Raw genomic sequence first — 18,411 nt, 5'->3', positions numbered from 1 at the left:
ATTGCTTAACAATATAAGTTATAATATAGTCACATAACCCATTTAAGAACTTTACTATTGATGTTATAAATAAACACATAATATATTGCTTTCTTAAAGGTGATTGCCAAAAAATATATTTATTTTTTAAAATGAAATTGGTCAGAACTATCCAACACACAAACTGAATATATGATCATATTGCTGTTTGTCATCATCAGCTATACAGTTATTTCTGCAATCTGTTATGGCCTGTTCTGGGCGTGTGAAAGCACTTCCCAAGCCTCTGCAGTCCTGACTCTATATCTGCCCAACAGCGCCACCATTCTCTGCTTGACTGAGAGCTCACTGACTGTGTAGTCAAGCCAGCTGTAAGTCAATCGGAGGAACATGATGCTGAGCAGGGAATAGACACAAGGATGCAGAAGTTTGGGAAGTGCTTAGACATTCTCTGAGCACTTACATCTTATTTGCATATGAATTAATACAGCTATTTTTAGTAAGTGAGCAACAGATTAGCATAAGTGAAGGTGTGGAAGACATTATATTTCAGATAGCAAACGGATCATAGAAAAGTCTATGGCGTAGTGGTCAGGTCAGAATAATGGCCTCCTTCATCTGCTGATCAGTGGGGGTTTCCTCAGTTGGAAAGTCTATCATGCAGAACTGTAAAAAAAAATAACACGATCAGTTTTGTCCTAATTCATGTAAATATAAAGCATAAAATGCATTTCTGAGAAGCTGTTAAGTGCCAGGGAACACAAACACCAGTCAGCGATCCAGATTTCATCCTGGTTACTGTGTTAGTACTTAGGGCTTATGTATAAGACTCCCAGTGCATTCTGTGAGAATTGCGTAATCTTAATTTTCAGATACTTCTGGCACATCATTAATCATTTACACTTCTCGAGGACTATAAATAGGGGCTTCCCTTTCAGTTATTTATTTCATGCACAGGAATAAGCCGCATTCTTAAGGGAATATCAAGAGACAATACAAAATGAAACATACATTATACAATCACCCACTGACATATAGCATTCCATACATTTACATGCAGCACGAGAAATTCAGATGTAAAGTGAGACTGCTGAAGCCAGAAAGCACATCCACAAGCAATATCATTACTGATAAAAATGCAGAACATATGTTTCGTATTCAGCCTCCAGCCACAAGCATAGATTGACAGATTATATTGCCAGGCCATTGGCAGGAACATCAATAACATCTTTAGTTTGGATAAGTGTATGCTTTACAGTTATAAAAATCTATTCTCCCAGTCAACAGAAACTTTTAAAGATTCTCCCTGTCAGAATTTAGTGATATATATTTAATTGGACACTTATGAGGCTACTGCGCTGTCTATCAACATTTCGATGTGCCGGTGCGAGAATCAATTATTTAGAATAAATTACAAGGGCGAGTGTTTGGCTGCAATTCAATGCCACAAAATCTATGCATTTCGAAATCCTTCCCGCATTTCCATAAATTATTGTGACTGTAGTAGATAGCGATCTAAGGAAAGAACCTCATTATATTCAATTTACAGTTGATAGAGCAGCTTGTAATATGCGGGATGCACAGGACGGTGTCGGTGGGTGACCCACAATTACAAAACAGAACACTGTACTGTCATTTCACACGCAAACAATTCAAGCTATTTTGCTGCCCTTGCTCTTCTTTTATGAAAATGTTTGTATTTATTGTGGAGCATCTTTTACAACCTAACCCAAGATAAAGAACTAACCAACCACCTTTAGGGTACCGTTACACATAGCGATGTACCAACGATCTCGACAACGATATGGATCGCTGGTGCATCGCTAAGTGGTCGCTAGTGAGCTGCCACACAGGCATATCTCACCAGCGACATCGCAGGTGTTGGGGGTCGCTACTTACCTGTCAGACACGGCAATCCTGACGTCCTCCCGCCCGCGTCCATGCCTCGCTCGTCGGCGCCACAGGAAGCGCAGCAGGAAGTGGCCGACGAGGAATGATCCAGGACCTTCTCGCGTGATCAGCGATAACCAGCGGGGGAGCGGGTCGGAGGTAAGTATCACATGCAGCGATATCGCTAGCAATATCGCTGCAATGTCGGCTTAAGTCTATGAGGGTCTGTTTTCTAATTTACATGTTAAAATTTAGTATACCCACAGCCAAAACAGATTATTTAATTTAGTGAATTGTTCAATAATTAGCAAAGGTATAAGAAGCAAATTTGTAAATCACACATATATGTGCTGTTCCTTGAAGGAGCACAGGATTGCAACGGTGAAGGGACCTTCTCAGCTATACTATGACCAATGGCTTTCACAATAAAAATCCTATTGGCAAATTTATTAAGATGGAGCTTCAAATTATTTGAAGCATACTGCTATCTTTGGTCAGTCTGTGCACTACAAGCTGAATTCTGCATCATCCATGAGCCAGCATAGCTTTATAGCCTTACACATTTTATAATACAACTGCAGAGTTCAAGCCTCTTTCTACAATAGAGGTAAAAGCAGAGCAAAACCAAAAACTTTGCACAGGAGTTGATAATCTCAAATTATCAAGTTACCAGGAACTGCACATTGAGTTTGGTTATATTAATTGTGTTATCGGGTAGAATTTGCAGTCACATAATGTAAAAACGTCAAATAAATGTTGTATAATGTAAATGTAACGTAAATGTCATATAATTTAAATGTAAAGTAATACAGACTTCAATACCATTAGTATCAAGGCCAGCAAGTTGTGACATAAACAAAGACGCTGAATTTATGACTGGGTTTAAAAAGTATTCCTTTTGCAAAAACTAAGCCTGCTGGAGTTTGTTGCGTCAAGTTATGTCTTACATATATAAATAAAATTAATCCTTAGCCAAGATCAAGACTCTTGACATTGAAAAAATAATGACTAGTATTTTTTCTCAAAAGAAAATAATTTATTAGTAAATTATATTTTTATTTTACTCACATATATAGCGCCATTAATTCTACAGCACATTTTCGGAGATCAGCATCATTGCCCCCATTTGAGCACACAATCTAAATTACCTATTGGTATTTCTTTGGAGTGTGGGATCAAACCAGAAATCTGGAGGAAACCCATGCAAGCACTACCAGATCATACAAACTCCTTGCAGATGTTGTCCTTGATGAGATTTGAAATTAGAACCCCAGTGCTGCAAGGCTTACAGTGCTTAACCACTGAGCCACCATGCACTATTGAACCACTGTGCTCAGTAAAGCTTAAAGGATTGGCAATAATACCTTATTGATTAATGGGGCTCCAACTGTTGGGCTTTTCACTAGAGTTGAGCGATACCGTCCGATACTTCAAAGTATCGGATCGGAATGGATCGGCCGATCTTAAAAAAAAGTATCGGTATCGCCGATTCCGATACCGGAAGTCCCATTCAAGTCTATGGGACTTCCGGTATCGGAATAAGAAAAATCCTGTTTTTCCCTTGTACAGCCTCTCTGGGGTCTGTACGGGCCTTTCGGGGGGCTGTGCCGGCCTGCCAGGGGGTCTGTGCAGGCTCCGGTGGTCTGTGCCGGCCTGCCGGGGGGCTGTGCCGGCCTGCCAGGGGGGCTGTGCAGGCTCCGGTGGGCTGTGCCGGCCTGCCGGGGGGCTGTGCAGGCATCGTCCGATGGGACTACAAGTCCCATCGGGCGATGCCTGCTACCATGACAGTGATTGACACATTAGCCAATGATGGGACAGTAGTAGTCCCATCATCCGGCTAATGTGTTGAATGTAAAAAAAAAAAAAAAAAAAAAAATAATTACATGCTACATACATACAACATGCATACTACATACATGCTACATTCATACTACATACATGCTACATTCATACTACATATATACTACATGCAACATACATACTACATACATACTACATGCAACATACATACTACATATATACTACATGCATGCAACATGCATACTACATATATACTACATGCTACATACATACTACATATATGCTACATACATACTACATATATACTACATGCATGCTACATACATACTACATACATACTACATATATGCTACATACATACTACATACATACTACATGCATGCTACATACATACTACATACATACTACATGCATGCTACATACATACTACATACATACTACATATATACTACATGCATGCTACATACATACTACATGCTACATACATACTACATATATACTACATGCATGCTACATACTGCATGCTACATGCATGCTACATACATACTACATACATACTACATGCTACATACATACCACATATATACTACATACATACTACATACAATACATTCATACAATACATACATAGACATACAGTACATATAACATAGAGTAACATACTTACCAATACTTGTCACATTGTTCCCCGAAGCCATTGTCTTTTACGGAATAAATATTAACATAACAAACCACAAAAATACTCACCCACGATCCGAAGCAGTCCACGAGTGTGTCCCACGACGATCTTGGGTAGAGAACTGCAGCATCAGCTGTTGCTGCCGTTCTCTACGGGCTGCAGGAATCCAATGACGGAAGGTAGGTATCCTTCCGCACTGTATTCCTCCGCCACTTAAAAAAAAAAAAAGTCCCTAGTCTCACTTTATGCCATTGCTGTGTGGGAAATTCCCACGCAGCAATGGCATAAAGTGAGACTAGGGACTTTTTTTTTTTTAAGTGGCGGAGGAATACAGTGCGGAAGGATACCTACCTTCCGTCATTGGATTCCTGCAGCCCGTAGAGAACGGCAGCAACAGCTGATGCTGCAGTTCTCTACCCAAGATCGTCGTGGGACACACTCGTGGACTGCTTCGGATCGTGGGTGAGTATTTTTGTGGTTTGTTATGTTAATATTTATTCCGTAAAAGACAATGGCTTCGGGGAACAATGTGACAAGTATTGGTAAGTATGTTACTCTATGTTATATGTACTGTATGTCTATGTATGTATTGTATGAATGTATTGTATGTAGTATGTATGTAGTATATATGTGGTATGTATGTAGCATGTAGTATGTATGTAGTATGTATGTAGCATGCATGTAGCATGCAGTATGTATGTAGCATGCATGTAGTATATATGTGGTATGTATGTAGCATGTAGTATGTATGTAGTATATATGTAGTATGTAGTATGTATGTAGCATGCATGTAGTATATATGTAGTATGTATGTAGCATGTAGTATGTATGTAGCATGCATGTAGTATGTATGTAGTATGTATGTAGTATGTATGTAGCATGTAGTATGTATGTAGCATGCATGTAGTATATATGTAGTATGTATGTAGCATGTAGTATGTATGTAGCATGCATGTAGTATATATGTAGTATGTATGTAGCATGTAGTATGTATGTAGCATGCATGTAGTATGTATGTAGTATGTATGTAGTATGTATGTAGCATGTAGTATGTATGTAGCATGCATGTAGTATATATGTAGTATTTATGTAGCATGTAGTATGTATGTAGCATGCATGTAGTATGTATGTAGTATGTATGTAGCATGCATGTAGTATATATGTAGTATGTATATAGTATGTATATAGTATATGTGTGTTATGTATGTAGTATATATGTGGTATGTAGTATGTATGTAGTATGTATGTAGTATGTATGTAGTATGTATGTAGCATGTAGTATGTATGTAGCATGCATGTAGTATGTATGTAGTATTTTTTTTTTTTTTTTTTTAACATTTAACACATTAGCCGGATGATGGGACTACTACTGTCCCATCATTGGCTAATGTGTCAATCACTGTCATGGTAGCAGGCATCGCCAGATGGGACTTGTAGTCCCATCGGACGATGCTTGCACAGACCCCCGGACATCAGCACAGCCCCCCGGCAGGCCGGCACAGCCCCCCGGCAGGCCGGTACAGACCCCCACAGGGTGCACAGACCACCGGCAGGCCGGCACAGCCCCCCGGCAGGCCGGTACAGACCCCGGGCAGTCCACACAGCCCCCCGGCAGGCCGGCACAGCCCCCCGGCAGGCCGGCAGAGACCCCCGGAAGGCCCGAAATGATGGCGCATCATGATGCGCACACACCGCGCATCATGATGACGTCAGGCTGTCAATCAACTTTGAACTTCCGATTCCGATGCCGACTTCCGATATTGAAAAAATATCAGAAGTCGGTATCGGAATTCCGATACAGCAAGTATCGGCCGATACCCGATACTTGCGGTATCGGAATGCTCAACACTACTTTTCACCCATTGGCAGTACAAGTACATTTTATCTCTGTTATGCACCCTTCACTCCTCCTCGTGATTCCATTACTAGAAAAACCAGTACTGGTGAGATCCGTGGTCCATGTCCTTGTGCCATCTGTGTGTACGTATGTGACAACCGTGTGTCCGTGTGCTGTCCATGTCCATGTGTCCATGTTCTGTCTGTGCTCTGTCAGTGTGACAGGCATGGAATGAAATGCAGCATAGAAATTAACCCCTTTACCCCAAGGGTGGTTTGCATGTTAATGACCAGGCCAATTTTTACATTTCTGATCACTGTCTCTTTATGAGGTAATAACTCTGGAACGCTTCCATGGATCCCTGTGATTCTGACAGTGTTTTCTCATGACATATTGTACATGATAGTGATACAATTTCTTTAATATGACTTGCATTTATTTGTGAAAAAAATGGAAGTTTGGCAAAAAATTTGAAAATTTTGTAATTTTCAACTATGAATTTTCATGCACTTAAATCACAGAGATATGTCACATAAAATATTAATAGGTAACATTTCCCACATGTCTAATTTACATCAGCACAATTTTGGAACCAAAATTTTTTTTTGTTAGGAAGTTATAAGGGTTAAAATTTGACCAGAGATTTCTCATTTTTACAACAAAATTTACAAAACCATTTTTTTTAGGGATCACCTCACATTTGAAGTCACTTTGAGGGGTCTATATGATAGAAAATACCCAAAAGTGACACCATCCTAAAAACTGCACCCCTCAGGGTGCTCAAAACCAGATTCAAGAAGTTTATTAACCCTTCTGGTTCTTCACAGGAATTTTTGGAATGTTTTTTTTTAAAAATGAACATTTAACTTTTTTTCACAAAAAATTTATTTCAGATCCAATTTGTTTTATTTTACCAAGGGTAGCAGGAGAAATTGGACCCCAAAAGTTGTTGTACAATTTGTCCAGAGTACGCTGATACCCCATATACAGGGGTGGATTAAGGGTAGCCAGGGCCCGGGGCAGTTCAGACTCTGTGGGCCCCCCTCGTCACGTGACGGGGGTCACGAATCGTAGAGCCACACTCTACATAGAGAATAATGGGGCCTCCAGCACCGACCTCCACCCGCAGAGCCACACTCCACATAGAGAATAATGGAGCCTCCGGCACCGACCTCCACCCGCAGAGCCGCACTCCACATAGAGAATAATGGAGCCTTCAGCACTGACCTCCACCCGCAGATCCTCACTCCACATAGAGAATAATGGAGCCTCCAGCACCGACCTCCACCCGCAGAGCCCCACTCCACATAGAGAATAATGGCGCCTCCAGCACCTACCTCCACCCGCAGAGCCGCACTCCACATAGAGAATAATGGGGCCTCCAGCACTGACCTCCACCCGCAGAGCCTCACTCCACATAGAGAATAATGGAGCCTCCAGCACCGACCTCCACCCGCAGAGCCGCACTCCACATAGAGAATAATGGAGCCTCCAGCACCGACCTCCACCCGCAGAGCCGCACTCCACATAGAGAATAATGGGGCCTCCAGCACCGACCTCCACCCACAGAGCCCCACTCCACATAGAGAATAATGGAGCCTCCAGCACCTACCTCCACCCGCAGAGCCGCACTCCACATAGAGAATAATGGAGCCTCCAGCACCTACCTCCACCCGCAGAGCCGCACTCCACATAGAGAATAATGGAGCCTCCGGCACCGACCTCCACCCGCAGAGCCACACTCCCCATAGAGAATAATGGGGCCTCCAGCACCGACCTCCACTCCACATAGAGAATAATGGAGCCTCCAGCACCGACCTCCACCGGCAGAGTCGCACTCCACATAGAGAATAATGGAGCCTCCAGCACCGACCTCCACCCGCAGAGCCGCACTCCACATAGAGAATAATGGAGCCTCCAGCACTGACCTCCACCCGCAGAGCCTCACTCCACATAGAGAATAATGGAGCCTCCAGCACCGACCTCCACCCGCAGAGCCGCACTCCACATAGAGAATAATGGAGCCTCCAGCACCGACCTCCACCCGCAGAGCCGCACTCCACATAGAGAATAATGGAGCCTCCAGCACTGACCTCCACCCGCAGAGCCTCACTCCACATAGAGAATAATGGAGCCTCCAGCACCGACCTCCACCCGCAGAGCCGCACTCCACATAGAGAATAATGGAGCCTCCAGCACCGACCTCCACCCGCAGAGCCGCACTCCACATAGAGAATAATGGGGCCTCCAGCACCTACCTCCACCCGCAGAGCCACACTCCACATAGAGAATAATGGAGCCTCCAGCACCGACCTCCACCCGCAGAGCCGCACTCCACATAGAGAATAATGGAGCCTCCAGCACCGACCTCCACCCGCAGAGCCGCACTCCACATAGAGAATAATGGGGCCTCCAGCACCTACCTCCACCCGCAGAGCCGCACTCCACATACATGGCTGCTCTCAGTGCTCTGTGCTGTGCGCACAGGACCTGTGATGAGGTCACAGGAGGGGAGGAGACAGGGGTCACATGATCGGGGGCCCTGACACCTTACCTCCTGTGATCTCATCACAAGCCTTTGCACGCTACCAGCAGCATCAGCGTTCACGCTACTTGTAGATGCTGCTGGTAGCAGAGCACATAATGCCGCCCCCACGGTCACTCACTTTTAGGTGGGGAGAAGATGGAGTGCCATTGCAGCAGCCAGCAGGAATGTGGTGGGGGCCCCCTTAGAAGCTCTTGTGGTGGGGGCCCCGGGGCTGAAGCCCCGCCTGCCCTGCCTATAATCCGGCCCTGCGCGGTGGCGGATTAAAATGGGGCAATTTACTGGCCTGGGCTGTGGGCCCCTTAACCCCACTGGGCCCGGGGCAACTGCCCAAATTGACCTCATTATAATCCGCCACTGCCCATATATGCAGGTAAACCACTCTTTGGGTGCATGGCAGAGCTCGTAAGGGAAGCAGCGCCATTTGACTTTTCAATGCAAAATTGGCTAGAAATGTGATCGGACGCCATGTCGCATTTGGAGAGCCTCTGATGTGCCTAAACAGTTGAAATCCCACAAGGAACACCATTTTGGAAAGGAGACCCCCTAAAGAACTTATCTAGATGTTTGGTGAGCACTTTGAACCTCCAAGTGCTTCACAGAAGTTTATAATGTAGAGCCGTAAAAATAAAAAATCATGTTTTTTTTACAAAAATGATCTTTTCTCCCCCAAGGGAAGGGAAGGAGCGCCATTTGACTTTTCAATGCAAAATTGGCTGGAATTGAGATCAGACACCATGTTGAGTTTGGAGAGCCCCTGATGTGCCTAAATAGTGGAAACCCCCAATTCTAACTCAAACCCTAACCCCAACGTACCCCTAACCCTTTTCCCAACCCTTACCCTAACCACAAACCTAACCCTAAAACACCCCTAACCCTAATCCCAACTCTAACCCTAATCCAAATCCCAACCCTAGCCCTAATCCCAACTGTAACCGTAATCCTAACTTTAGCCCCAACCCTAACGCTAACTTTAGCCCCAACCCTAACCCTAATGGGAAAATGGAAATAAAAACATATCTTTTAATTTAATATTTTTCCCTAACTAAGGGGGTGATAAAGGGGGTTTGATTTACTATTTATAGTGGGGTTTTATAGCGGGTTTTTATGTTTGGCAGCTGTCACACATTAAAAAACGCTTTTTATTGCAAAAAATAGTTTTTGCATCACCACACTTTGAGAGCTATAATTTTTCCATGTTTTGGCCCACAGAGTCATGTGAGGTTTTGTTTTTTGCGGGACTGTAAGGTTAAGTAAGATATGATTTTGCTGGGACATTCCAGAATCTTCTATTCCTCTACACTACAGATGAGAAATCTGCCTGTCACAGCTGCAAAAACCCCTTCTCCCCCCCTTAGCAGCTGTGTGTGTGTCTTCTCTTTTAATCCTACACCACACATTTCCTGTGCCAGCAGCCCTCTCTCTCTCTCCCCCCTGCTCTACACAGCCAGGAACAGGATTCCTTTTGTTTCATGCCATGCGGCTGGATACTGGAATAGGAGATCTTAGAGGAGCAATAATGCGATGGTAGTCGGTGTTACAAATATGAAACTGGCATATGGTAACGTACTCCGAGCCGGCTTTGCTATGGTGGTCCTTGCAAAGTTCTAACCTCAGCAGAAATGGAGGACTGGATTTCTCTGTTACGGTGTGTCATAACTACTGCATGTTTGGTTTTGAATTATTGTATTCCACAAACTACAAAGAATGATACCATGTGCGAGTTTATACGAGGTGCCCTCTACGAGATAGAGTTATTATAAGTTCTGTAGTCAGAATTGTGCTCCTAGAGCAGGGGGAGTAACATCCATAGACCGCCCCTTTGGTGATACACGTATAGAAAGAACACCGTGAGCGCAACTCAAGATGGTGCTAAGGTTAGGTTCCCAAACCGTTAAAGCAACAAATATGAACCTAGCACTCAACTTAAAGGTATTTGTAAGGCGGTTTATTGTAGTACACGAAAAAAGACGTTTCGGTCAATGTGACCTTCTTCAGTTACGTGTGGTATATAGATTGTTTGTAGAGCTTATAAGGCATCTATCAGAAAGGACGATGGTGCTTTAGGCATTGAGGAAAATGATCTCTCTAAGGTAATGAGCTTGTCAGTATATAGGAGAGGGGCAAACGTGCCTCCAGATGCGGTGGACTGACAAGCTCATTACCTTAGAGAGATCATTTTCCTCAATGCCTAAAGCACCATCGTCCTTTCTGATAGATGCCTATAAGCTCTACACAATCTATATACCACACGTAACTGAAGAAGGTCACATTGACCGAAATGTCTTTTTTCGTGTACTACAATAAACCGCCTTACAAATACCTTTAAGTTGAGTGCTAGGTTCATATTTGTCGCCACTTTGGTGATGTCACAGACCCAGATGTATAAGGCATTCCCTCCCTGGGGTTAGTCAGTCGAGCTGGAGGTTTTGATGCCAAAAGGACCCCCCAGATGCAGGGAGATGTGTGGCTTGCTGCCCCTCCCCCTCCCCACATGGTAGCCTACAGACCATCTAAGCAACAGTAAGTTTAATTTCTGCTGTTAATCCCATTTATTTTATATTTGCATTGTACATAGCTAATGTCTCAACTTTGTAACATCTTTTATCTGTGTAATCACTGCCCCCCTTTTGGGGAATAAATTATAATAATTTATTAGTCTGCCTTCATGCTCTAAGAATGAACGTATACGTGCCTTTAAGATGATTGCTACTAATTTGGGGGTTTGCTATCGACACTCTTAATTAACTCATTGATTAAGTGAATCGTAGCTGGTGGCAGCGAAGTGTGATCTGGGCCCTGGGTACTGCTGGCTGTGATGGAAAGGGATTTTATAAGCTAATTGGGTGGCTGCGGCCAGAGCATTTATAATTCCCTCACTGCAGCGTGCCGAGTGGCCAGACCTCATTGAAGCAGCCGGCCGGCGACCAATTATCCCAGGTGTAGTTTCCTGACTGACCTGAGTGTAAGGGGGGCGCCAGAGAGCTGCGAGTTCCAAAGTGGAACTGAGAAAGTGGGATATACATAAATCCCAGCAGTTCATGGAAGATTGTTAGCGGTAGTGGGGCATCCAAAATAACCCCCCTGCAATAAATTGTTAGGGCATGACTAGCTTGCTGTTTTTTGTCACATGGTCCAGTAGTGGGATAACTAAAATAAGCCCCCCTGCACCTGTGATAGCCATGTGTCGGCAGTGTGCTGCATCCCTCCGTCCGTGACATACCGGTGTCAGAGGCGGGATCGTGACATATTGGTGGCAGCAGTGGGATCGTGACATATTGGTGGCAGCGGTGGGTTAACAAAGATAAGCCCCCCTGCACCTGTGATACCCGTGTGTCGGCAGTGCATCGCATCCCTCCGTCCGTGACATACCGGTGTCAGCGGTGGGATCGTGACAGGGACGAGTTGACATTTTTATTGGTATCATTTTTGGGCACATGACTTTCTTTTTATTCTTATTATTGGGAGGCAAAATGAACAAAAACCAGCAATTGATGAATTTCTTTTGGGGGGGGCGTTTATACCGTTCTGCAAGTGGTAAAATTCATAAATTTGTTTTATTCTTCGGGTCAGTACAATGACAGCGATACCTTATTTATGTTTTTTGTGTTTTGGTGCTTTTATACAATAAAAACTTTTTTATGTAAAAAATAATTATTTTTGCATCCCTTTATTCTAAGAGCTATAACTTTTTTATTTTTCCTGTAATAGAGCTATATGTTTTTTTGCGGGACAAGATGACATTTTCGGCGGTACCATGTTTATTTATATCTGTCTTTTTGATCGCGTGTTATTCCACTTTTTGTTCGGAGGTATTATGATAAAGCATTGTGTTTTTGCTTTGTTTTTTTTTTTTTAAATGGTGTTCACTAAAGGAGTTAACTAGTGGGACAGTTTTATAGGTCAGTTTATTATAGACAAAGGTTTCTTATAAACTTCTCCATCTTTGTAGAAGGGAAAACTTGCAAAATCAGCAATGTCAGTGTATCAAATACTTTTTTCCAAATCTAATATATAAAGCTCAAAGTGTGTGTGTGTGTGTGTGTGTGTGTGTGTGTGTGTGTGTGTATGTCCGGGATAGGCATCCGCACCGTCGCAACTGCAGCCACAAAATTTGGCACAGTCAAACGACTGGACCCCGAGAGCGTCCTAAGCTATGTTGTGAGGCAAAATTTTAACCCCGCGCGTTCCAATTCACCAAACAATGTTGCCCCTATCTACATACTGGGGTAAAAAGTGTGTGCGCGTCAAGCCCCACCCATCATTTTGATGTCACAATGCCCCTATTTGCATACTGGGGAAGCAGTGTGTGCGTATCAAGCCCCGCCCCTCATTATGATGTCACAATGGTTGCCATGGCGACGCTGATGTCATCAAAGGTTGCAAGCACTGCTGCCGCTCATTATGATGTCATAATGGTTGACTATGGATTGGAGGATGTGTGATGAGTATATGGGCACCGGACTATGGGATGGAGGATATGTATGACAGGTATATGGGCACGGGACTATGGGATGGAGGATATGTATATGGGAACGGGACTATGGGATGGAGGATATGTATGATGGGTATATGGGCTCGGGACTATGGGATGGCGGATATGTATGACGGGTATATGGGCATGGGACTATGGGATGGCGGATATGTATATGGGCACGGGACTATGGGATGGAGGATGTGTGATGGGTATATGGGCACTGGACTATGGGATGGAGCATATGTTTGACGGGTATATGGGCACGGGCCTATGGGATCGTGGATATGTATGATGGGTATATGGGCACGGGACTATGGGATGGAGGATAATTATAATTTTCTATAACTAACCACAGTTAGCTACTATGCCCGGGCAGCACCGGGCTCTTCAGCTAGTGTGTATATTATATATATATATATATATATATATATATATATATATATATATACATACACACACACAGTGCCTTGTGAAAGTATTCGGCCTCCTGGAGCTTTTCAACCTTTTCCCACATATCATGCTTCAAACATAAAGATACCAAATGTAAATTTTTGGTGAAGAATCAAAAGTGGGACACAATTGTGAAGTTGAACGAAATTTATTGGTTATTTTACATTTTTGTGGAAATTCAAAAACTAAAAAGTGGGGCGTGCAATATTATTCAGCCCCTTTAACGTAATACTTTGTTGTGCCACCTTTTGCTGCGATTACAGCTGCAAGTCGCTTGAGGTAGGTCTCTATCAGTTTTGTACATCGAGAGACTGAAATTCTTTCCCATTATTCCTTGGCAAACAGCTCGAGGTCATTGAGGTTTGATGGAGATAATTTGTGAACACCAGTTTTCAGCTCTTTCCACAGATTCTTGATTGGATTTAGGTCTGGATTTTGACTTGGCCATGCTAACACCTGGATACGTTTATTTGTGAACCATTCCACTGCAGATTTTGCTTTATGTTTGGGATCATTGTCTTGTTGGAAGACAAATCTCTGTCCCAGTCTCATGTCTTTTGCAGACTCCAACAGGTTTTCTTCAAGAATGGTCCTGTATTTGGCTCCATCCATCTTTCCATCAATTTTAACCATCTTCCCTGTCCCTGCTGAAGAAAAGCAGGCCCAAACCATGATGCTGCCACCACCATGTTTGACAGTGGGGATGGTGTGTTCAGGGTGATGAGCTGTGTTGCCTTTACGCCAAACATATCGTTTGGCATTGTTGCCAAAAAGTTCGATTTTTCTTTCATCTGACCAGAGCACCTTCTTCCACATGTTTAGTGTGTCTCCCAAGTGGCTTATGTCAAACTTTAAACAATACTTTTTATGGATATCTTTGAGAAATGGCTTTTTTCTTGCCACTCTTCCATAAAGGCCAGATTTGTGCAGTGTAAGACTGATTGTTGTTCTATGGACAGACTGTCCCACCTCAGCTGTAGATCTCTGCAGTTCATCCAGAGTGATCATGGGCCTCTTGGCTGCATCTCTGATCAGACTTCTCCTTGTTTGAGATGAAAGTTTAGAGGGACGGCCGGGTCTTGGTAGATTTACAGCGGTGTGATACTCCTTCCATTTCAATATGATCGCTTGCACAGTGCTCCTTGGGATGTTTACAATTTTGTATCCAAATCTGGCTTTAAACTTCTCCACAACAGTATCACAGACCTGCCTGTTGTGTTCCTTGGTCTTCAAGATGCTCTCTGTGCATCAAGCAGAACCCTGAGACTATCACAGAGCAGGTGCATTTATATGGAGACTTGATTACACACAGGTGGATTATATTTATCATCATTAGTCATTTAGGACAGCATTGGATCATTCAGATATCCACAATAAACTTCTGGAGTGAGTTTGCTGCACTGAAAGTAAAGGGGCCGAATAATATTGCACTCCCACTTTTCAGTTTTTAAATTTTCACAAAAATTTAAAATAACCAATACATTTCGTTCAACTTCACAATTGTGTCCCACTTGTTGCTGATTCTTCACCAAAAATTTACATTTGGTATCTTTGTTTGAAACATGATATGTGGGAAAAGGTTGAAAAGTTCCAGGGGGCCGAATACTTTTGCAAAGCACTGTATATATATTTACTGTATGTCCTTTACCTCAGAAAAAGTGTTTTACCGGTGCTGTATGTAAATTGGGTGGTAGAATCGGAGAGCTGTGCAGGCTCAGGCATGAGACATCAGGCATTATGTGGATCAAAGAGCGACATCATCCTCTTACATGCAGTTAGAAGAGGTGGCATTTGAATAAGAACGAAGGTGGTCGGGAGGGACAATGAGGGGGTAGAGGAGAACAATGAGGTATGTGAGGGACAGTTATGGATGTTGGGGAGAGGATAATGAGTAGCAGAACAAAGAGTGGGTTGGGCAATAACAATGAGGCATGGAGGTTAAATGACAATGATGGACGTGGGGTAGGACAATAAGTGGTGTGGGCGAGAGGAAAATGAGTGAAATGGGGGGAAAATGAGGGATGTGGAGGAGAGGACAATGAGAGATGTGGGGGAGAAGATAATGAAGAATGTGGGGGAGAAGACAATAAGTTATGTGGTGAGAAACAATGAGGAATGTGGGGGGAGAACGTTGAGGGATGTGGGGAAAACAATGAGGTGGGTGGAGGATAACAGTAAGGGATGTGGGGGAGAGGACAATGAGGAATGTGGGAGAAACATTGAGAGATGTGGGGGGAGTACAATGAGGGATGCTGGGGAGAGGACAATGAGAGATGTGGGGAAGAGGACAATGAGGGATGTGGGAGAGAGGACAATGAGGGATGTGGGGGACTGGATGAGGGATGAGGGTGGGAGGACAATGATGAATGGTGGACAGGACAATGATGGATGTGGGGGGAGAGGACAATAATGGATGGCGAGCAGAGGACAATGAGGGATGTGGGGGAGAGGAGAATGATGGATGTGGGGAGAAGACAATGATTGATGTGGGGAAGATGACAATGAGGGATGTGGGGGAGAGGTAAATGAGGGTTGTAGGGGAGAGGACAATGAGGGATGTGAGGATTGGGAAGGGAATAAGAGGACGTTATAATGGATTTGTGAATAGGCGGACAGGGAGGAGAACATTAGATAGGGATGTAAAATGAATTGGGTGGTGGAGGATGATGCTAAGTCCCTGATAGTATCCTCCCCGTCACACAATTCATTATAACACTATAAGGCTGTGTGCACACACTGCGGATTAGGTGCGGATTCATCCGCGCGGATTTTGTAAAATCCACAGGTGAAACCGCAGGTCAAAAGACCTGTGGTTTTACCTGCGGATTGCTCTGCGGTTTTACCCTGTGGTTTTTCATCTCCTCAATGGAGGAGATGGCAAACCGCAGCAGAATCCGCAGAAAGAATTGACATGTCAATTCTTTCTGCGGATTGAAAACCGCAGATAATCCGCGCGGAAAATTCCGCACCGTCTGCATTGCGGTTTTTGATTCCCATAGGGAATCATGGTACTGTACACCGCAGCAGAAACTGCTGCAGGTCCGCAGCGGCCAAAACCGCTGCGGAACCGCAGCAAAATCTGCAGCGTGTGCACACAGCCTAAGGGGCTCAAAATTTATTTGGAAGTGGGAAAGGAGGGTGTAAGGTACATAGGATACTTTGTAATGAATTGAAAGGTGGGAGAAGATGCTATCAGAAACTTGTAATGTCTTCTCCCTCAAAAAAATTCATTATGATGCTATCAAAGACTTATAATGAATGGGGGGATGGAACCAGGACCGTGACTAAGTGCATACATTCAGGATTTGCAGCCAAAAATACTTCTGCATTTCCTAATATAAATCCCAAACAGGAGTGGGCTGTGAAAGTATGAAAGCACTTTCAATACAATATAAAGACCCAAAACAAATGGAAGAAGATTTAATAAAATAAATAATAAACTTTATTAGCAATTTACCTGACTTAAAAGGTTAAAAAATAGGTAAAAATTTGACAAAACCCCTACCCACAAATCCAGGGAACAGAAAAACGCAGAGATATATGCAAAATGTTAGTGAAACGTGATATAAAAACAATTAAATCATCAAGCCATAAGTTGACATATAGAAAGCATAGCAGAGCATACAGTAAAAATCCCTTAAAGGGTAAAAGAAAGTATTAAATACAGCTCTGACAAAAATTAAGAGACCACCACATCAAAACCCTGTCATGGACGGCCCATTCTCCAGACCTGAAACCCATTGAAAACCTCTGGAATGTAATCAAGAGGATGATGGATAGTCACAAGCCATCAAGCAAAGAAGAACTGCTTAAATTTTTGCTCCAGAAGCAGTGTGAAAGACTGGTGGCAATAATGACAAGATGCATGAAAGCTGTGATTAAAAATCATGTGTGAGGTAGCGCTGTCATGTAAGTAGGGGATACTCGCTTGGCAGCCACACAATCAGATCCAGCACGGGTTTTCATAAGCCATAACATAATCCATGAGGTTTATTCGTCATCATAAACCACAGCAATATAAACAGCATTACAGGATAGCGTCCATTCTACAGGCTATTCAGCCTCATCCTCATCTCACCCACGTCAGGGTTCCCATATGGCTCTTCCTCCAGGCTGCAGACATCCACTCACTCCTCAGGGACTCTCAGACGCAGGCCGCCATTACACACGCACAGCCGCTCCACAGGCTGTTAGTGAGGAGATCTTTCTCCTCACGGGACCTTCCAAACTGGACCAATCAGGTCCCAGCATTCCCACATGTGACCTACCCTGGCCACCATATATGGTCCGTAGCTACGCCCACCGGGTCACATGGCTATGACCTCATCACAGGTCCTTCACATACTCACATAGCCTCTTACTATAGGTGTTATCAGACACACCCCTGGGTGGATTTGTAGGTATCCAGAACCCACCCATCTCTCTAGTTACCTGAAGACTTCTCCTTTATACTTAGAAACAACACCTCAGCCATGATATTGCTGATCACACATACACAAGTCTCCATCTCAAAGCCACCCACTTTGAGATACATAACTATCCTTCAGGATTCTGTCTCTCATCCGTTCTCTTGGGACATCCACACAGTGCCCCCTAGTGGACACAGTGGTCATTACACCACACATGGTTATTCCACAAAATATTGATTTCTGAACCCTTCCTGAGTTAAAATATTAGTATTCTTGTTTCTAAATGATTATGAACTTGTTTTCTTTGCATTATTTGAGGTCTGAAAGCAAAGTTTATTTTAATTT

The 18,411-nt window shown here is 43.6% G+C and overlaps 1 long non-coding RNA gene across 1 annotated transcript; it reads right to left on the bottom strand.

Annotated features, from left to right (window-relative positions):
- Positions 1–504: 504 nt before the first annotated feature.
- Positions 505–17,894, bottom strand: LOC141099814 (uncharacterized). The gene is made up of 2 exons (XR_012234529.1): positions 17,736–17,894; positions 505–645 (listed from the first exon to the last, which is right to left on the bottom strand). It is a non-coding gene; the product is annotated as an uncharacterized lncRNA (long non-coding RNA).
- Between the last annotated feature and the right edge of the window lie 517 nt (positions 17,895–18,411).

The sequence above is a fragment of the Dendrobates tinctorius genome, unplaced genomic scaffold (genome assembly GCF_039654945.1).
Source record: "Dendrobates tinctorius isolate UK_male_01 unplaced genomic scaffold, ASM3965494v1 ptg000102l, whole genome shotgun sequence".
Classification (NCBI taxonomy): domain Eukaryota; kingdom Metazoa; phylum Chordata; class Amphibia; order Anura; family Dendrobatidae; genus Dendrobates; species Dendrobates tinctorius.
The sequence above is the reverse complement of the archived record's forward strand: the minus strand, read 5'-3'. Positions and strand labels throughout refer to the sequence as shown.